We start from the raw sequence: 18076 nt of genomic DNA, 5'->3' as shown, positions 1-18076 counted from the left end.
TCACTGGGTTACCCATCGCTAGGGCACCGGCTTATTTAACTTTGTTGTATTTCATTTCTAAAATTTTTCCTTCATTTTTATTACACTTATTTGAGTTATTTTTTGACTCCTTTCTCTAGTCTAAATACAATTTCAGACATTGTAACTGTCCAGACAGACCTTGGTCACCGGAACAGTAGAATATACAGTAAGGCTAAAATGAGGGTGTTACATAACCTATGATGAAAAACCCGTGAGGATTTTGGCACATGAAGTGAGACAGCTGAGGAACAAGCAGATACCCTAGTTAAAGTGTTATGGAAACACCATTCAGTGCAATAAGCCACTTGGGAGCGTGAAGATTACATGAATGAGCAATACCCTTATCTATTCTCATAATGAGGTACGTTCTTATTTCGAGAATGAAATATCCTAAGTGGGGGAGAGTTGTAACATTCTCAATTTACTCTAAAAGGTATTTATATAAATTACAACATTAATTTTTTGTGAAATTATCTCTATTCATAACTAGAAATTTGGACACCAAGGGTTAGAGGATCAAATTGAATTAATTGATAAGTTAAGGGGCAAGCAAGAGATTGGAGGACTCACTTGAAGTAATTACTAAGTTGAGGGGAAAATTTAGAAATGATGATAATAATAAAAAAAAAGAATGACCGATAAGAAATAGAAAGCACATCTTAGACCAATGGGTAAAGGTTGAAGGACCAATGGGTAAAAACTAACAAAAATCACTTTATCTTTCTCTCCATGGAGTTGGCTACTTATCCCTTTTTCTTCCTCTTTTCTTTTTGCTTTCAATAGCAAAATTCTCTCAAATTAGAAGAAGGGAAACCAAGCAAAAGCCCTGGATCATACCATTTTTAGTGGCCTACACAACGGGAGCAAGAGGACTTGGTGATTCAAGCTTAAAGAAACCTAATTCCTTGAAAGGTTTGATGGAGACTTGAAGGAAGAGAGGTAGCAGCTAGAACTTAAGTAAGGTTAGCTCTATAACCTATATTTTTTATCATGTTTGAGTGAGGACTCCACTAGGGATAAGGGAGAAATACAAAGTAATGAAAATAATAGCTTGTGTGTGTGTTGGAAGCTTGGAACTACCAGCAGGCTGTAAGATCAGTTATGTTTAAAAATTCATAACTTGAACTAAGACTATTGGATTGCTATGATTTTTATGTCTATGGAAACTTTAATGAAATCCCTAAAGCTTTGTAGTTTCGTGCCAGACCTAATTCCCTTGTTAAGATGGTGTTTGAAGGCAAAACTTTTTACTGTTTAAATTTGAAAACTGACCTGATGATTTTCAGAAGCAGGCTAATCAAATTTAAAAATTCATATCTTATGCTACAGAACTTAAAATAGGGTGATTCTTGAACAGTTGAAAAGCTTAATGAATGCCCTAAAACTTTGTAGTTATGGCTGAGAATTGATTTTATCAGCTACATAGTGATATTTTTACATTTCCTGTTACTACTTTGAATGTGATTGAAGTCTAGAACAGGTTGCACATTTTTATCCATAACTTGGAATGTAGACCTAATTTTGATATGATTTAAATTGCAGATCGAAATAGACATATGAAAGTTGAATTTTGCAAAATATGGCAATAAAACCCTATTTTAATAATTTTTAGTAGAATTTTAAATTTGCTACGCCAGTTTAATCGAATTTACTGAAAAATGCAATTGTGTGATATTAGTGATATTGATTATGAATGAGTTGTAAATAAAGGGGAAATCGATAAGCATGTCTTGATTGAATAAATTATATGTAATATTGATAGTGTGTATGCCCATTACAAGTTTAGAAATTGGTGGCATGAGGAAATTGACTAGTTAATAACTGAAATTGTGTACAATAACTTGGTTTATGCCATGATGAGGATACTTGGCTTATGCCATGATGAGAGTACTTGTTATTTGAGTTGTCTAGACATTGTAATTGGGCTAAGGAGATAAATGAAAAGTGGTATGTAAAAAAGTTTATTCATGAAATGCTATGCACCTTGATTGTAATTATTATTAATATGAACATTGTAAAAATTTATGTAATTAAAAACTATGACATGTCATATTAAAATTATGTGGGATTGCACATTATACTAATGAAATAAAATTGTTAAAAATATATCTCATGAGATTGTGCATGATTTGCTCGTATACATGTTGCATGACATAATATCATTAAGTTATAGCACAACTAAGCAAATTTGCTTAGTGGAGAGTTGTTTGAACTTTCCGTAGGTAATAAAAGTAAGGATAAAGAGCTAACACGGGAATGAAGGCAATTGGGTGATGTTTTGCTCAACACTTGAGAAGACACCATATTATTTTGTACACATTAGGAGATGACATTACATTAGGCAATTATGTTATTTAAATTCTACAAGCTACATGGATATTGAAACAAGTCTTGTATTTTGTAAACATTTTCATATGTATATATTGTAAATTTCCAAGTATGTAAATTATCTTAATTGATGTGATGGCTATATAAATTATGGTTATTGTCAGATGGGCTGTGAATGAAACCGCATAGGTTTCATTTGTCTTGGAGTAACATAATAAATATTGATAGGTATTTTAACAGGTTACTCAAAATTTTAAGGAGAATTTCATCGGATTTTTGCCTTGAATTTAAAACTAAATTTCATTATTTAAAAAATTCCAAATAGATGGAAAACTTATAAATTTTATTTTCTTATGACTTAAATAGATTTGAAATTTTTAAATCTTTCACTGTTTTTTCCTAAAATGAAGCATAATTAGAATAAAAAAATCAAGATTTGTAGGAAGGATTGTCAACCCTTGAGATATACTCTTGGGTGTATCTCAGGGGCATGTACACACTACTATAGTTGCAGATAGAGTTTGGGTATTACAGATGTACCTGAGGTTTTGAGCATTATGAGCCAAATAATTGATTGAAGCTCACGTGAGATGTGATGAGTAAAGAGTTACTCACTTATGAATTGTTATGAATCCAAGAATAGATGTACTTGAGGATAATTACCAATTTATAAGAATTCAATCACTCGCTAGAAATCCATCCCAACTAGGATTTCCATTTCCTACTTTGGAAGAGTAGAATTCACCAAATTAGTGGGAGGACCAATTTGATTAAAAGGCCATAATCATTTTGGTTGGTTACATGGTATAATTTACTAATTTGAATCTTATTATTTTCTGCAGTTTAATTTAATAAAATGATAACACAACCATCCAACGTTTTAGCTGGCATACTTGATAACAATAAGGTAATTGGTCCTAATTTTTTGGATTGGTTGAGAAATCTAAAGATTGTCTTGAGTTTAGAGTGTATAGGATATGTTTTAGATTTCAAAGTTCCTAGTCCTTTACCAGAAGGGGCTACACAAGAGGAACATGACACTTTAAACAGGAGGAAGGAACATGACATGTGAGCCAAGTGCTATATACTTATTTCTATAACTAATGAGTTACAGAAGCAACATGAGAAGATGCAATCTACATCTGAAATCCTGGATCACCTATAAGAGTTGTATGGTGAGCATAGCAAAAATGCTAGATATGAGATATCTAAGCAGTTATTCAGGATGAGGATGACGGAAGGGATGAATATGGGAGATCATGTGCCCAAAATGATCAAGCTTATTGAGCAGCTTGTGGCACTTGACTTCACCATGGATTTCACATTGCAAACAGATTTGATCTTACAACTCTTCCAGAGTCATTTGGATCTTTTATTATAAATTTTCATATGACAAAATAGGAATGCACTTTGGTTGGTTTGTTGAATTTGCTGGTCATTGCATAAAAGAATATGCCTGGCAATAAGGGAAAAGAAGTTGCCTTAATTTCTTCTTCTTCTATAAAGTCTAAGAAAAAGAAAAGTAACAAAAAGAAGTAAAATTTTGTCCCTGGTCCTTCTGGGTGGATTGCCAAAAAGCAATCCTAAAAAAAAAAAAAAAAAAGAAGACTAAAGTTATTACTGATAAAGGAAAGTGTTTCTATTGTTAGAAGGATGGGCACTGAAAAAGAAACTGTCCAGTGTATTTGGCATCTCTAAAGGACAAAAAGGATAAGCCTTTAGAATGTATATTCATATCTTGTTATTTAGATTATGATAATACTCATAGTTTACCTATAGCTTGTGTTTTAGATACTGGTGTAAGTTTTCACATATGTTTTGATATGCAGGAACTAGTAAGCAGTGAAAGCTTAGATGCACAAGATGTTAAACTCCAGATTGGTAATGGAGTGACTGTTGCAGCATTAGCCATAGGGTCTAAATCAATGTATCTAAAAGAACATGTTTTGATTTTGGATCATATTTTGTATGTATCTGATGCTTTCAAAAACATCATTTCTATATCCAGTTTGACTAGTAATGATGTGAATTTTATTTCATAGATAATGTTTATAATATTTATTTTAGAAATAAAATTGTTAGCATGGCTTATTTACAAGATGGTCTTTATTATTTAGATAATGAAAACAAAACAAATCCAAGTAATCAAATTAAGTTTAATGCCATCATTGAAACCAAATCAAGTCCAAAACAACTTTGGCACTTAAGATTAGGTCCGTAGAAGATAGGATTACAAAATTGGAGAAGATATGGATTTTATTTTCATTCGGTTCTGAACCTACTCCAACTTGTGAATCTTGCATTCAAGGTAAAATGACTAGATCACCTTTTGTTGAATAAGGATTAAGAGCTATAGAAGTTTCGGAACTAGTACATAGTGATATATGTAGTCCATTTAAAGAAATGGCAAGAGGGAGTTTTTACTACATCATTACCTTTACAGATGATAAATCAAGGTATGGGTATTTTTATTTGATGAAATACAAATATGAATCATGTTTAAAAAATTCAAATCAGAAGTAGAAAAACAAATAGAAAAAAGTATTAAAACTCTAAGATCAGATCAAGGAGGTAAATACTTAAGTACTGAATTCAATGAGTTCTTAAAAGAACATGGCATTATTTCTCAATTAACTTTTCCTAGAACGCTACAATTAAATGGTGCATCTAAAAGGAGAAATCATACTGTTTTGGATATGATACGAAGTATGATGAACTATATTGATCTTCTAATCTCCTTATGGGGATTTGCATTAGAAATAGCTTTGTCCCTTCTTAATCGTGTTCCTTCCAAATCAGTCTCTTCCACTCCATATGAGATATGGCATAGAAAATAACTAAGTCTTAAACATATTAAGATTTGGGGTTATCCAGCTTATTTCAAAAAACTAAAGACTATTAAATTGAAAACAAAATCAAAAAAGGAATAGTTTGTTAGATATCCAAAAGATAGTTTTGGATATAATTTCTACCTTCCTACATCATAAAGAGTTGTGATAAGCAGAGATGTTATTTTTCTTGAAAAAGAGTTTATTCAAGAAGGTAGCAAAGAAAGGCAGATAGAATTAGAATTAGACAATTCTGATAAATAAATAGATAAAATTGATATTGATCCATCTAGTGAGCCTGTACCTGTTGATCATGTCTCCACATCAATTCCTCGAAGATCAAGTAAAATATCTCATCCTCCAGATAGATATGGATTTCTTCATGAGAATGAATAAGAGTTGTTTGTTCATGAAGAAATTGATCCTAGTGATGATCTTATGACTTATGAAGAAGCTATATCAGATATAGACTCTTCAAAATGGATAGAAGCCATGAAATCTGAAATGGATTCCATGTATAAGAATTAAGTTTGGGATCTTGTAGAGCCACATGAAGATATTGTACCAATAGGGAATAAATGGGTTTTCAAGCGAAAAATTGGTTTTGATGGAAAGGTAGAAACCTACAAAGCAAGGCTAGTAGCGAAAGGGTTTTGCTAAAGGCAAGGAATTAATTATGAAAAAACATTCTCGCTTGTAGCCATGTTGAAATCCATTAGGATTTTATTGGAAATAGTAGCATACTATGATTATGTGATTTAGCAAATAGATGCCAAAACTGCTTTCCTTAATGGATATATAGAGGAAAACATTTTCATGGAACAACCTAGGGGTTTTGAATCCAAGGATAGTTCTAATACGAGCTTAAAAGATCCATTTATAATCTAAAACAAGCTTCGAGTAGTTGGAACATCTATTTTGATGAAGCCATTAAATCTTTTGATTTTATCAAAAATAAGGATGAGCCATGTGTGCACAAGAAGATTGGTGGGAGAGCACTCACTTTCCTTGTCTTGTATGTGAATGACATATTATTAATGGGTAATGATGTTGGTATCCTAAAAACTATAAAAATATGGTTATCTAATACTTTCTCAGTGAAAGACTTAGGGGAAGCAACCTCTATTCTGGGAATTCATATCTATGGAGATAGATAAAACATAATGATAGGTTTATTTCAAAGTCTATACTTGGAAAAGGAGTTAAAAAGGTTTAACATACTTGATCCCAAAAGAGGATTGTTGCCTGTAAGGCACGGTATCCAACTTTCCAAAGAAATGTCTCTAAAGCCACCTGAGGAAAGAGAAAAGATGGCAAGAATTCCATATGCTTCAGTAATTGGAAGTCTTATGTATGATATGTTGTGTACAAGGTCGGATATCGCTTATGCTGTTAGTTTGACTAGCAAGTTTCAATCCAATCGAGGTTTAGAATACTGGACTACAGTCAATAATATCCTTAAGTACTTGAGAAGAACTAAGAATTTATTCTTGATATATGGAGGAGGTGATCTATAACTAGATGAATTTACAAATTCTAATTTTCAATCAGATATGGATGATAGAAAGTCTATCTCAGGTTTTGTATTTATTTGTAATGGAGGTTTAGATAGTTGGAAAAGTTTCAAGCAGACAACAACTACATATTCCACTACAGAGGCCGAGTATATTGCTGCATCTGATACTGCAAAAGAAGCTGCTTGGATAAAAAAATTTATTTTAAAACTTAGAGTGATTCTTTCAATTATGTCACTAATTCCTATATATTGTGACAACAATGGTGCTATTATACAAGTAAAGGAACCCGGTCTCACCAGAAATCCAAACACAAAGAAAGGCGCTATCATATTATCAGAGAAATAGTTAGGAGAGGCGACGTAGCTGTTCATAAGATAGTTTCAATTGATAACCCGACTAATCCATTCACTAAGGTTATGACACAAAACCAATTAGATTGACATATTGAGAGGATGGGTCTAAGATTTTGTAATCATTGGCTCTAGTGCAAGTGAGAGATTGTTAGTAGTATACCCTAGAGCATATCATGAAATTGTATTTTGTAAATATTTATTCCTTTTTTAATGGCATGTATATTTTCATTTAATATAAATTATTTATATTTAATTGAAAATATCCTCTAATAGCTTGCTAGATGTTCTATTCTTAAAGTGTTAAGAATATGAGTGACAGAACATTCTAGTACAAGTGTTATAAATTCTGGTTCATAATCTAGGATACCTCATTAGGCATGATTTATCCGAATAGATTGTTACCTTTGTTTATTTCCATGGATTAGTATGAGATACTAACGAGATGAAATTGTGACACCCCTTACCCGTCTACAGTGTAGCCGAGCAAGTTATGCCACTTAGTGTGTCGGAACACTAATTCATGTTTCAATTTCAATTAATCTCTTTTAATTCATTTATTTATAATTTTTGATAAATCTAAATTTCTCCACAAATTTTATAAAAAATTCGGCAGAGTGCCTACTATAAATTGGAAAAACAGTTCTTTTGAACCTGTTAAAAACACTCCCAATAATATCATCACATTATTCTCAATCAACCTCCACTATATTCTCAACAATTTCTCAATTCACTTCAGTATCTCAAAATTCAATTCAATTCAAAACACAGTCAACTTAATGAAAAATGCTCAATTTATTACTGAACATATTTCATAGATACTTACATCAAAAGCATAATTACATGAATTTATAATATACATAACAGAAGGTTACAAAACACAAAATATCAAAATATCAAAATATCAAAATGTCAAAAGTGGCCTAATGTCCTACCAAATGCACTGCAATGTGAGGTGACTCCGAACTCTGAGTGCAGATATGAAGGCTCACCCTGTATGAGGCCTGCTGGACTCCCCAGCTATGTCTCCAGTACCTGCGTGTGGCAAAAGCGACGTGCTAAGCAATTCTACTTAGTGGTGACAATATAAAATAAAATAAAATAAAATAAAAATAAAAATAAAAGTAAAAATAAAAATAAAAATGCAGAATGTATGTTTACATTTTTGGGTAGACTTAATTTCTGATACTTATTACAGTATTATTCGATTTAAGTATGATAATATTTATTAACATTGCCCGAGTAAGCTATACTAGTCGACTAGACTGGATAAACGGGTAAACTGGTACTGGATACTAAGTACCTCGGACCATCACACCATCGGTCACATTGTGTATCCCGGTGTGCAACAGAACAACTAATAAGCTATAATAATTATCGGGGATTAAACCCGCGTATAACAACTCAATATCATAGCCAAAGGCTATTATGTCACAGAATGGCATGGGAAGCCATGAAATACAGAATGGCATGAAGCCATATGCAGTACTGCTAACAGAACCCTATTGGCATGCCAACCTATCCAAACCAATCACATTAGGCCTACTAGGGCATTTAACACTTTTAATTTGTGTAATTCTTTGAAATTAAAATTTTTATGACTACTATTCATTTCATTAGTCAACCAAAATATTGAATTTTGCATTTAAAATAGGTAAATTAGTTTAAATATCATCAACATACCACATTTTGCATTTTAAACTTGTTGGTATTGGTTGCCAATACCATCTCTAAGCTTAATATGAATTGAACAGAATTTTTTGTTTTCAAGCTTTGGGTTTACTGTTCCATTAGTCACTTTTGCAGTGGGAATTGGGAAAAATGCTCAACATGAAAGTTGTTCCTCATTTTGTCTAGTTGAATTTCCTTTTTTGAATCACTCCATTTGGAGTTTTGTACCTCAAGTTATGGCCTAAAAACCATAACTGGCCGGATTGGGTAGAACCCAAAATTCTGGGTAAAATTGTTTCTGCTAGATTTGGTAACTCAAGTTTGGTTGGCAATTTGACTAGGTTATGGTCATAATTTGGATCAGGTTTCTTCATGAAAGTTTTTGGTCTATATCTCAGCTTGTTGATGGTAAAATTTCAGGTCAATTGGACCTTTCTACATTGAGTTATGGCCAAATGACCAAACACTGTTCATTTGGTCATTTTACCCAGGCAGATTGTAGGTCACCCGAATTAGGGCAAACTTTTGGTCAACTTAGTTTGGTTTTCTGGGCAGAGTTTCTTCACCAAAGTTGTGCCATTATGTGTCTAGTTTCATGTCCAATTGGTCTTGCACCAATTGGACCTCTATAATTCAAGTTATTGCTGCCCAAACCTGCTGGACTCATGTCCAATTCTGCAGGTCACCAAGGGCAGCCACACTAATCTCAATTCCCACAACCCAATTCACTTCATTTTTGGTTCAAACCAAACCAAATGGTCACTAATTGACCATTAAAGCCTAATTCCATTATCACAAGATCAAAGTCTCATTCTTCAACCCAAATCCTAAGTCAACATTTCAAAACCATGCATTATCATTGCATTTATCAATTCACTTATGAGATACACATTAAGGGCAGCCATACTAGCATGTTAGCTCCCCAAAAATCATCACCATATTACCTTAACCATGGCTGCCAAAATTTAGGGTTAGCATACCAATGGTGTTTCAACAAATTTTTTTGTCATTTGCACACATTTATAGTTCTTAAACATGAAATTTAAGTGAAATTCAAGGTTTAGGTCACTAACCTCTAATGGAGTGAATTTCCCAACTGCTCAAAGTCTTGGTTTCCTTTTCTTTTTTGCTCCCACAAGAATCACCAAGATGATAGAATGAATTTTTGTGTTAGCAATTAGGGTTTTTAGTGGAAGAAAGCTAGGGAAATGGAGGTTGAAAGGTTGTTAATGGTGGAATGGGGTGAGGTGAGTGGGCGGCTTGAAGAAGAAGAGAGGGAGCTGTTTTGGGTTTCTAGAATTCTGCCTCATTTATCCATTTTTATTTCATTTTAATTGTCTTGCTTAATTTTGATTGGCCATAGCATTTTTAATTACCTCATGCTTACATAAGCATGAGGTAATAAATCCCATTATTTCCATTTTCTTTTCTTTCATTGCTTATTCATTTTTAAATAAATTTTCATTAATATTTGTTCATATTTTATGTCATATAATTCACTTGCATAAATGGACAAGTTGGTCAAAAATCATCTCTGAAGACGAAATGACCAAAATGCCCCCCATTTGGCTTACCGGGCCAAAATTGTTTGTACCGATTGAAAAATTTTTCTAAGCATTTCCTTGGCATTCTAATGCCATAAGAACCTCAATGATCCTTCTCTAGAGTTCCAAAAATTATTTTATAATTTTTTTCCTGGGTCTAGGGCTCCTAGTTGCGAGAACCGCAACTTCTCACTAGGTTACCCATCTTTAGGGCACCGGCTCATTTAACTTGGTTGTATTTTATTTCTAAAATTTTTCCTAAATTTTTCTTATTAATATTTGAGTTAATTATGGTTCCTCACTTTATTTTAAATATTTTTCTGGACGTTCTAGCTGTCCGGACTGACACTGGTCACCGGAACAGTAGAATGTACGGAGTTGCTACAGGGAGGGTGTTACAGAAATGGTGAGTCTCATGCCATTTGACAAAAATAGTGGGCACTTATGAGATAAGTAGGCTGAACCAATGACACAAATATGACATGTACATAGAGTTTACTCTTATCAATACATTTTCATATAGATCATAATAGTGTATATAATCCCTTGACCTGAGATGACATGGTTATCTTGTATATAAGTGGTTTGAGTTTGATACAGCTTACATACTCACACAAGGTATGAGTATACGGATGTGTGTTGGCTCCGACTAGTTATATATAGAGATAAGTATTAGTCAAGATGAGAATCGTTACTCTAAGTAAATAGGGATAAAATCCTGTATCCATTTAAATTGTTCTTGATAAGTTAAGTTCCTGGCCAGGACAGATAAACTTAGTCAGAAAAGTTTTTTACTAGAAAGTCTTATTAATCAAGAATTAGAATTAAAATAAGGACATATGATTCTAAGCATTAAGAGTTTGACATACACCATAACTCTAGCTAGAATCGGGATTTTGTAACGAAGAGATTTTAGTACATGACATGTATGACCAAGATTCATAAGTTAAGGATTAATTCATAACTGTAACACCCCGAACCTCCGAGTTATGAATAGTACCGTTTTTGGTCCGTGACTAGTACTATTTAAAGACACCTTGAGGACCAAAAATAAATAGAAAATTAATTGAGATAGACACAATAAAAATTCAAGTGACCCAAAAATATAAGGATCCACCAGGTATATTGAAAAAGAGGGATTATGAACCGATGAGGGGCATTTTGGTCAATTCACCTCAAGAGTTGACTTTTGACCAAAATGTTAATTAATTTAAGTGAAATTAATGAATTGAATTATAGAATAATTTTTTTAGGAAAAGAATTCAAGTATAAAGTGAAAGGAAAATAAAAGAAACAAAGATCTAGAATTTTAGGTCCATTTTGACCCAATTAAAATTTTAGGACCAATGGGCTTTGGACAGCTCAATAAAAATTAATTAAATAAATAAATAATTGGGATAAGTATAAAAGGAAGCCATCTTCCTCCCTCCCTCATTTAGTTGCCGGTGCCCCTCCCCCCCAAACATACCTCCTCTCCCTCTCTTTTCTTTCTTCTGTCTTCATTCTTCCACTTACAACCTCTCTCAACCATTGATTTTCTCCACTTTTTCTCCATGGGTTTTCTATCTAATCGGTAGAAAACATTAAATTTATCTTTCATTGAGAGATTAGAAGCTAAGAGAACAAAAGAGTTAGAAGAAATTGAAGATTAGAAGTGGTCACTTGAGGTAAGTTTCTTTTCATGTTAGATTAGTTGTATAAGCCTTGAATAAAGTTAACTTATGATGAAATTTCATGAGAAATTGAAAGGAAACATGCATGGAACCTAAACTAGGGTTTTGGCCAACTTAGGAAAAATTAGGGTTTTGATGTATTTTAGTTAAATTGATGATAAATCTAAGTTAAATTGAGGTAGTATGCATGATTGGGAGTAGTAAGATTTCATGGGATTGCATAAATTAAATTATGAAAGATTAGGGTTCATGGGAAAATTGGGTTTTGGTGCTAGAGAGTGAAATTGGTGTGTGTAGTGTTAAATTATGGTCATTGGAGGTTTATTTAGTTTGAATTGACATTAGGTTGATGAATGGAGGTAATGAAATGGTAGGATTAGAGAAAATTACAAACTTTGGTGTCTGAAAATTGTGGGGTTTATGTTAGGAAGTGCCATTGATGTGTCAATGCTAAATTATAGTCATTTTGGGTAAATTAAATATGAATTAAGGTTGGTTAGTGGAAGTAATTGAAGAAATGAAAATTTTAACTTAGGGCAGAATTTTGCACACTAAATTCAGTGCGTTTGGAAGCCCATAACTTGAGCTACACAACTCCAATTGGTGTGAAACCAATTGGAAACGAAACTTAATACATAGGGCTAGAATTTTTGCGAAGATACCCTGCTCCGAAAATAACCTTAAACTATCTGAAATGAGCCTTAAACTTAGAGACAGAAATCTGGAACCTGGAGAATTTGACCATATGAACAGTAAATTTTGCATGGCCATAACTCTCTCTAGAAAACTCCAATTTAAGCGATTCTTGAACTAATGAAAACCTAAGACATAGTAGAACATTTCATATGAAGAACTTGAGGCCGAATTATGGACTTAACCCAATCAAATTTCTGAGCAAATTTGAATCACTGAATCTGCAGAATTGTAGATTTACCATATGAACAGTAAACTTTGCATGGCCATAACTCTCTTTAGAAAACTCCGATTTAGGCGGTTCTTGAACCAATGGAAACCTAAGACATAGTAGAACATTTCATATGAAGAATTTGAGGCCAAATTATGGACTTAACTTAACCAAATTGTTGAATGAAATTGGATCGATAAATCTACCAGAACTGAATCTGCAGCATGAACAGTGACGTAAACAGTAATCTTGTTTTGGGCATAAATTGAGCTACACTGCTTCGAATTAGGTGATTCAAAAAGGAAAATAAAGTTAAGACCTAGTTGAACAATTTTCATGAAGAACACCTCACCAAATTATGATCGAAACTAGGTAAAAATTGGGTTCAAAGATTGGGGCACCAAGTTGTCCAAAACCAAAATTTTCTAAAATTTACAAAGCTAACTAGGGATGCATTAGACATGCATGTAATGAGTTTTTGGCAGCAATTGAGATTGGTATTCAGGTATTTTATTTGTGTATTTTCAGTAGAAAAAGAAGTTGGAACGGACAAGGAATAGTGAGTAAAGAGAAAGGAGAGCATTGAAGGCTTGTACACAACTAACATTTTCTTCGTTTTTAAACTTGTAAATTGTTTGGAATGTGTTTATTTGAATGAGTTTGCTTTGAACAAGTTTACTTTGACTGGAATATCGTTTTTCTCTTGCATTTGAGAAATTTGGGTGTTGCCACCTTTATTTAGATATTATGATGAATTTAAATGTGTTTATTGGTCTATAAATGTGATTGTTGAATGGAAAATTTCTGGAAACTATTTTGAAACCACAGTTAGCATGACAGTCCCTTTCGGAACTCCCCAGTAGTAACGGCTACTTGGGGTTGATAATTGATATTGATTATGTCTCTCATTAATAATGGTTAGTGGGTTAAGACTACATGAGTACTCATTAGCTAACTAGCCCTTCCCTCATTAATAATGGTTAGTGAGGTCGAGATTGCTTTGTCGTGGTGTACAACACAGTACTGATCATGAAATTTTGTGTCATGACCTAAACTGTGTGTTGATGTTGGCAACACTAATGCTTTGTGAATTGTGATTTATGAAGTGTAATTTCTCATTTGAAATGTTATTCCAATAAATGGCTCTTATGGACTTAGAACTATTGTGAAGTTTTCATGTTTAAGAAAAATGTGATTTATTATGCTTTGACAAATTGTATTTTACTTTAAGTTTTAAAGTTATTAGTTGTGCACCACTGAGTGATATACTCAGCGATAGCTTCTTTATGCTGTCGCAGGTAAGAGAAAGAAGAAGGCTACCGAGTGAGAGACTTGGAAGCAGCATTTGGTATTGATTGTGGGTTTATATCATAGGTATACCCCTGTAATTTTCTTTTGACCTTTTTTGTACCTATATGTATGGATGTATGGACATTGAGCAGTTTGTATTTAAAAGCACAGCATTGCTATCACATTTTGAGTTTGTAACTATTTTGTATTTCACTTTGAGACTTATGAAAGTGTAACTTTTATAATATTTATTCTATCATTATTTTTAATGAATGTTTACATGGAATTTTAACTATTCTCATGCAGTTTTCCGCAAAAGAATTGATAAGATAAAAAGCTATGATTTGTTTTAAAATCCTTTGTAGCATAACTAATGGGTTATCGGTAGGTGGAGTTCGGTAATTCATTAGGTATGCTACGGGAGCATGTCATGCCTTACTGGGGATAAGGTGTGACATGTTTTAGTGGTATCAGAGCTTTGATTTTTATACAAGTTTTGAAATTGCATGTTTGAAAAATTTTGATAAGTACAATTGCTCAACTGTCATTAATTGATACATATAGTGCATTACATCTTAAATATGGACTAATGGAGGGAAATCTCCTTGTCTTGGTTGTCCAGGGAGTACAATTCTTTGTGATTCAATATGGAAGAGGGGGATCACACCGTAGAACAATTAGTAGCAGCTGAGGTACTGGGGGGGGGGGGGTGCCCAGCTCCTCAGAATGCCAATGGATCGGCTACACCCATCCCACCCATGCAGTTTTCTGCTCAGTTCGCTCAGCAGATGGCTGCACTATTTCAGCAAATGGTTGGCAATATACCAGTCCAAGCTCCTGTGCAAGCACCTCCAATGCAACCACCATCCCCAGCCAGACAATATGATAAGTTAATCAAGTATGGGGCAACAGAGTTCAAGGGTACAGTGGACCCATTGGAAGCTGAGCAATGGTTAGAACGGATGGAGAGGGTCTTCAAGAAATTGCACTGCATAGATGAGTTGAAGTTTGAATATTCAATTTCCTTGCTGGATAGAGATGCATATGAGTGGTGGAAGACCATTCCCCACAGTTCGGCTGAGCCACCAGTGTTGACATGGGATTACTTTCTAAGGGAGTTTAGATAGAAGTATGTTCCTAATACCTATGTGGATATGAAGCTACAGGAGTTTTTCAGTTTGAAGCAAGGGAACAAGACTATAGCAGAGTATGAGAGAGACTTTTCTCGCCTCAGCCACTATGCTGGAAGCCTACTCATTACCAGTAGAGACAGATGCAAAAGGTTTGAGGTCGATTTGAGGCCTAGTTTGAGATTGCAAGTGGTTGGGTTTCGACATGACAACTTCTCTGGGTTGATATCACAGGCCCTTGAATTGGAAAGGATAGAACTGGAAGGGGCATCTGAGAAGGTAATCACTAAAAAAGAGAAGAGCAGTAAGCCTATAGGTCAGAGTCCAAGTAACAATTCGGGTAAGAGGAAGAGCTTTGGGGGACCAAGTAATAGAGGATCTAGTAGGGGAAGATTCTCAAGGCAGAGGCCACCTAGATCCGGACAGGAGACATCTAGGGGTCCCTTTCCTACCCGTACTTGTGAGACTTGTGGCAGGACTCATGGAGGAGTATGTTATAAGGCCATAGGAGCCTGTTCCAACTGTGGTGGAAGTGGGCATTTTGTTAGAGATTGCATTAGTGCCCACAGATCTGGGCCACCTACTACCACTGAGGGATTTGTTCAAGGTTCTGCTTCCAGAGGACAACAGAAAACTAGTAGAGGCAGAGGCAGGGGTAGAGGTAACACTTCTGGCAGCCAGGGCACAGTGAGCCAACTAGAGCAGAGTGGTGCACTAATCAGGGTGTACACCATGCGCCAGAGGGATGAAGCTGAGACATCAGATGTTGTGGCTGGTACTTTCTCCATTTTTGATAGAGATGTATATGTCTTTGTTTGACCACAGTTCTACACATTCTTATGCTAGTGCCAATATTACATGCTCTGTTGCTATTCCTTGTGTGAAATTGGATTATGATGTGCTAGTGACTAGTCCTTTAGGACAAGAGGTTAGGGTGAACAAATTGTATAAGGATTGTCCTCTGGTGCTCCAAGGACATACATTCTTATCAAACTTAATTGAAATGCCCTTTCGAGATTATGATATCATCTTGGGCATAGATTGGTTAGCCAGGCATCATGCCATGATCGACTCTAGACTAAAGAGAGTCACTTTTGGTCTTCCTGAGTATGCAGACGTAGTGATACACGGGGAGAGGCAATTATTGCCTTCCAACATCATTTCAGCTGCACTTGCTAGAAAGATGATTAGAAAGGGATGTGAAGCTTATCTAGCTCATGTGATAGACACCCAGGTGGGGACTCTAGATCTTAAAGATATTCCTACGGTATGAGATTTTCTGGATGTCTTTCCGGAAGAATTACCAAGATTGCGTCCAGAAAGAGAGGTGCAGTTTGAAATTGACACTATGCCTGGTGTGGAACCAATCTCCATCACTCCTTCTAGGATGGCACCTGCTGAGTTGAAAGAGTTGAAGGTGCAATTGCAGGAATTGTTAGATAAGGGTTTCATCCACCCTAGCATGTCACCTTGGGGAGCACTAGTATTATTTGTGAAGAAGAAGGATGGTACTCTCCGTCTATGCATAAACTACAGACAGTTGAATAAAGTGACCATAAAGAACATATATCCTCTGGCACGGATCGATGATTTGTTTGATCAGTTGAAGGATGCAACTGTATTGTCCGAAATTGACTTGAGATCGGGCTACTACCAGTTAAGGGTGCAGGAGCAAAGTATTCCTAAAACTGCCTTTAGGACTCAGTATGGCCACTATGAGTTCTTGGTAATGCCATTCGGGTTGACTAATGCTCCAGCTACTTTTATGGGCCTGATGAACACTATCTTCAAGCCATATTTAGACCAGTTTGTTGTGGTGTTCATTGATGATATTTTGGTGTACTCAAAGAATGCAGAGGAACACGATAAGCACTTGAGGATAGTATTGCAAACTTTGAGGGAGAATCAGTTGTTTGCCAAATTGTTAAAATGTGAGTTTTGGCTAAAGGAGATTTCATTTTTGGATTATATTGTATCTGCAGAAGGTATCCAGGTGGATCCTAGCAAAGTCAAAGCCATTCTTAATTGGAAGCCAGCAAAAAATGTCACGGAAGTTCGAAGTTTCTTTGGTTTGGCCAGGTATTACAGAAGGTTTGTGAAGAGATTCTCTATGCTAGCATCTACTTAGGAAGGATGTAAAATTTCAGTGGACTGATCAATGCCAGAAAAGTTTTGATGAGTTAAAGAGGTGTTTAATTGAAGCTCCAGTCTTAACCTTGCCCAATTTGGGTAAGGAGTATACCATATACAGTGATGCTTCTCATAATGGATTAGGCTGTGTGTTGATGCAAGATAGAAACGTCATTGCCTATGCTTTACGCTAGCTTAAACCGCATGAGAGGAATTATCCCATGCATGACTTGGAGCTGGCAGCCATTGTCTTTGCCTTAAAGATCTAGAGACATTACTTGTATGAGGAGAGATGTTATATATACACAGATCATAAAAGTTTGAAGTACTTGGGCACACAAAAGGAGTTAAATTTGAGGCAGATGAGATGGTTAGAGCTGATAAAAGATTATGATTGTAAAGATTATGATTGTTTGATTGACTATCAGCCTGGAAAAGCTAATGTTGTAGCTGATGCTTTAAGTCGCAAGACTATAGCGGGTTTGAGGGTTTCTCCTTTGTCCATGGTGCATGAATTAAGGGCATTGCATGCTAATTTGGAGATTAATGAAGGTGGGCAGATGGCAGCTACTTGGCAAGTGAAGCCAATGCTGGTAAAACAAATTAAAGTAGTTGCACAGAAGGATGATAAGTATGTGAAGTTGATGGAAGAGGCTCGGGATGGTAAGAAATCAGAATTATCAGTAAATG

The sequence above is a fragment of the Hevea brasiliensis genome, chromosome 4 (assembly GCF_030052815.1).
Source record: "Hevea brasiliensis isolate MT/VB/25A 57/8 chromosome 4, ASM3005281v1, whole genome shotgun sequence".
Taxonomy (NCBI): Eukaryota; Viridiplantae; Streptophyta; class Magnoliopsida; order Malpighiales; family Euphorbiaceae; genus Hevea; species Hevea brasiliensis.
The sequence above is the reverse complement of the archived record's forward strand: the minus strand, read 5'-3'. Positions refer to the sequence as shown.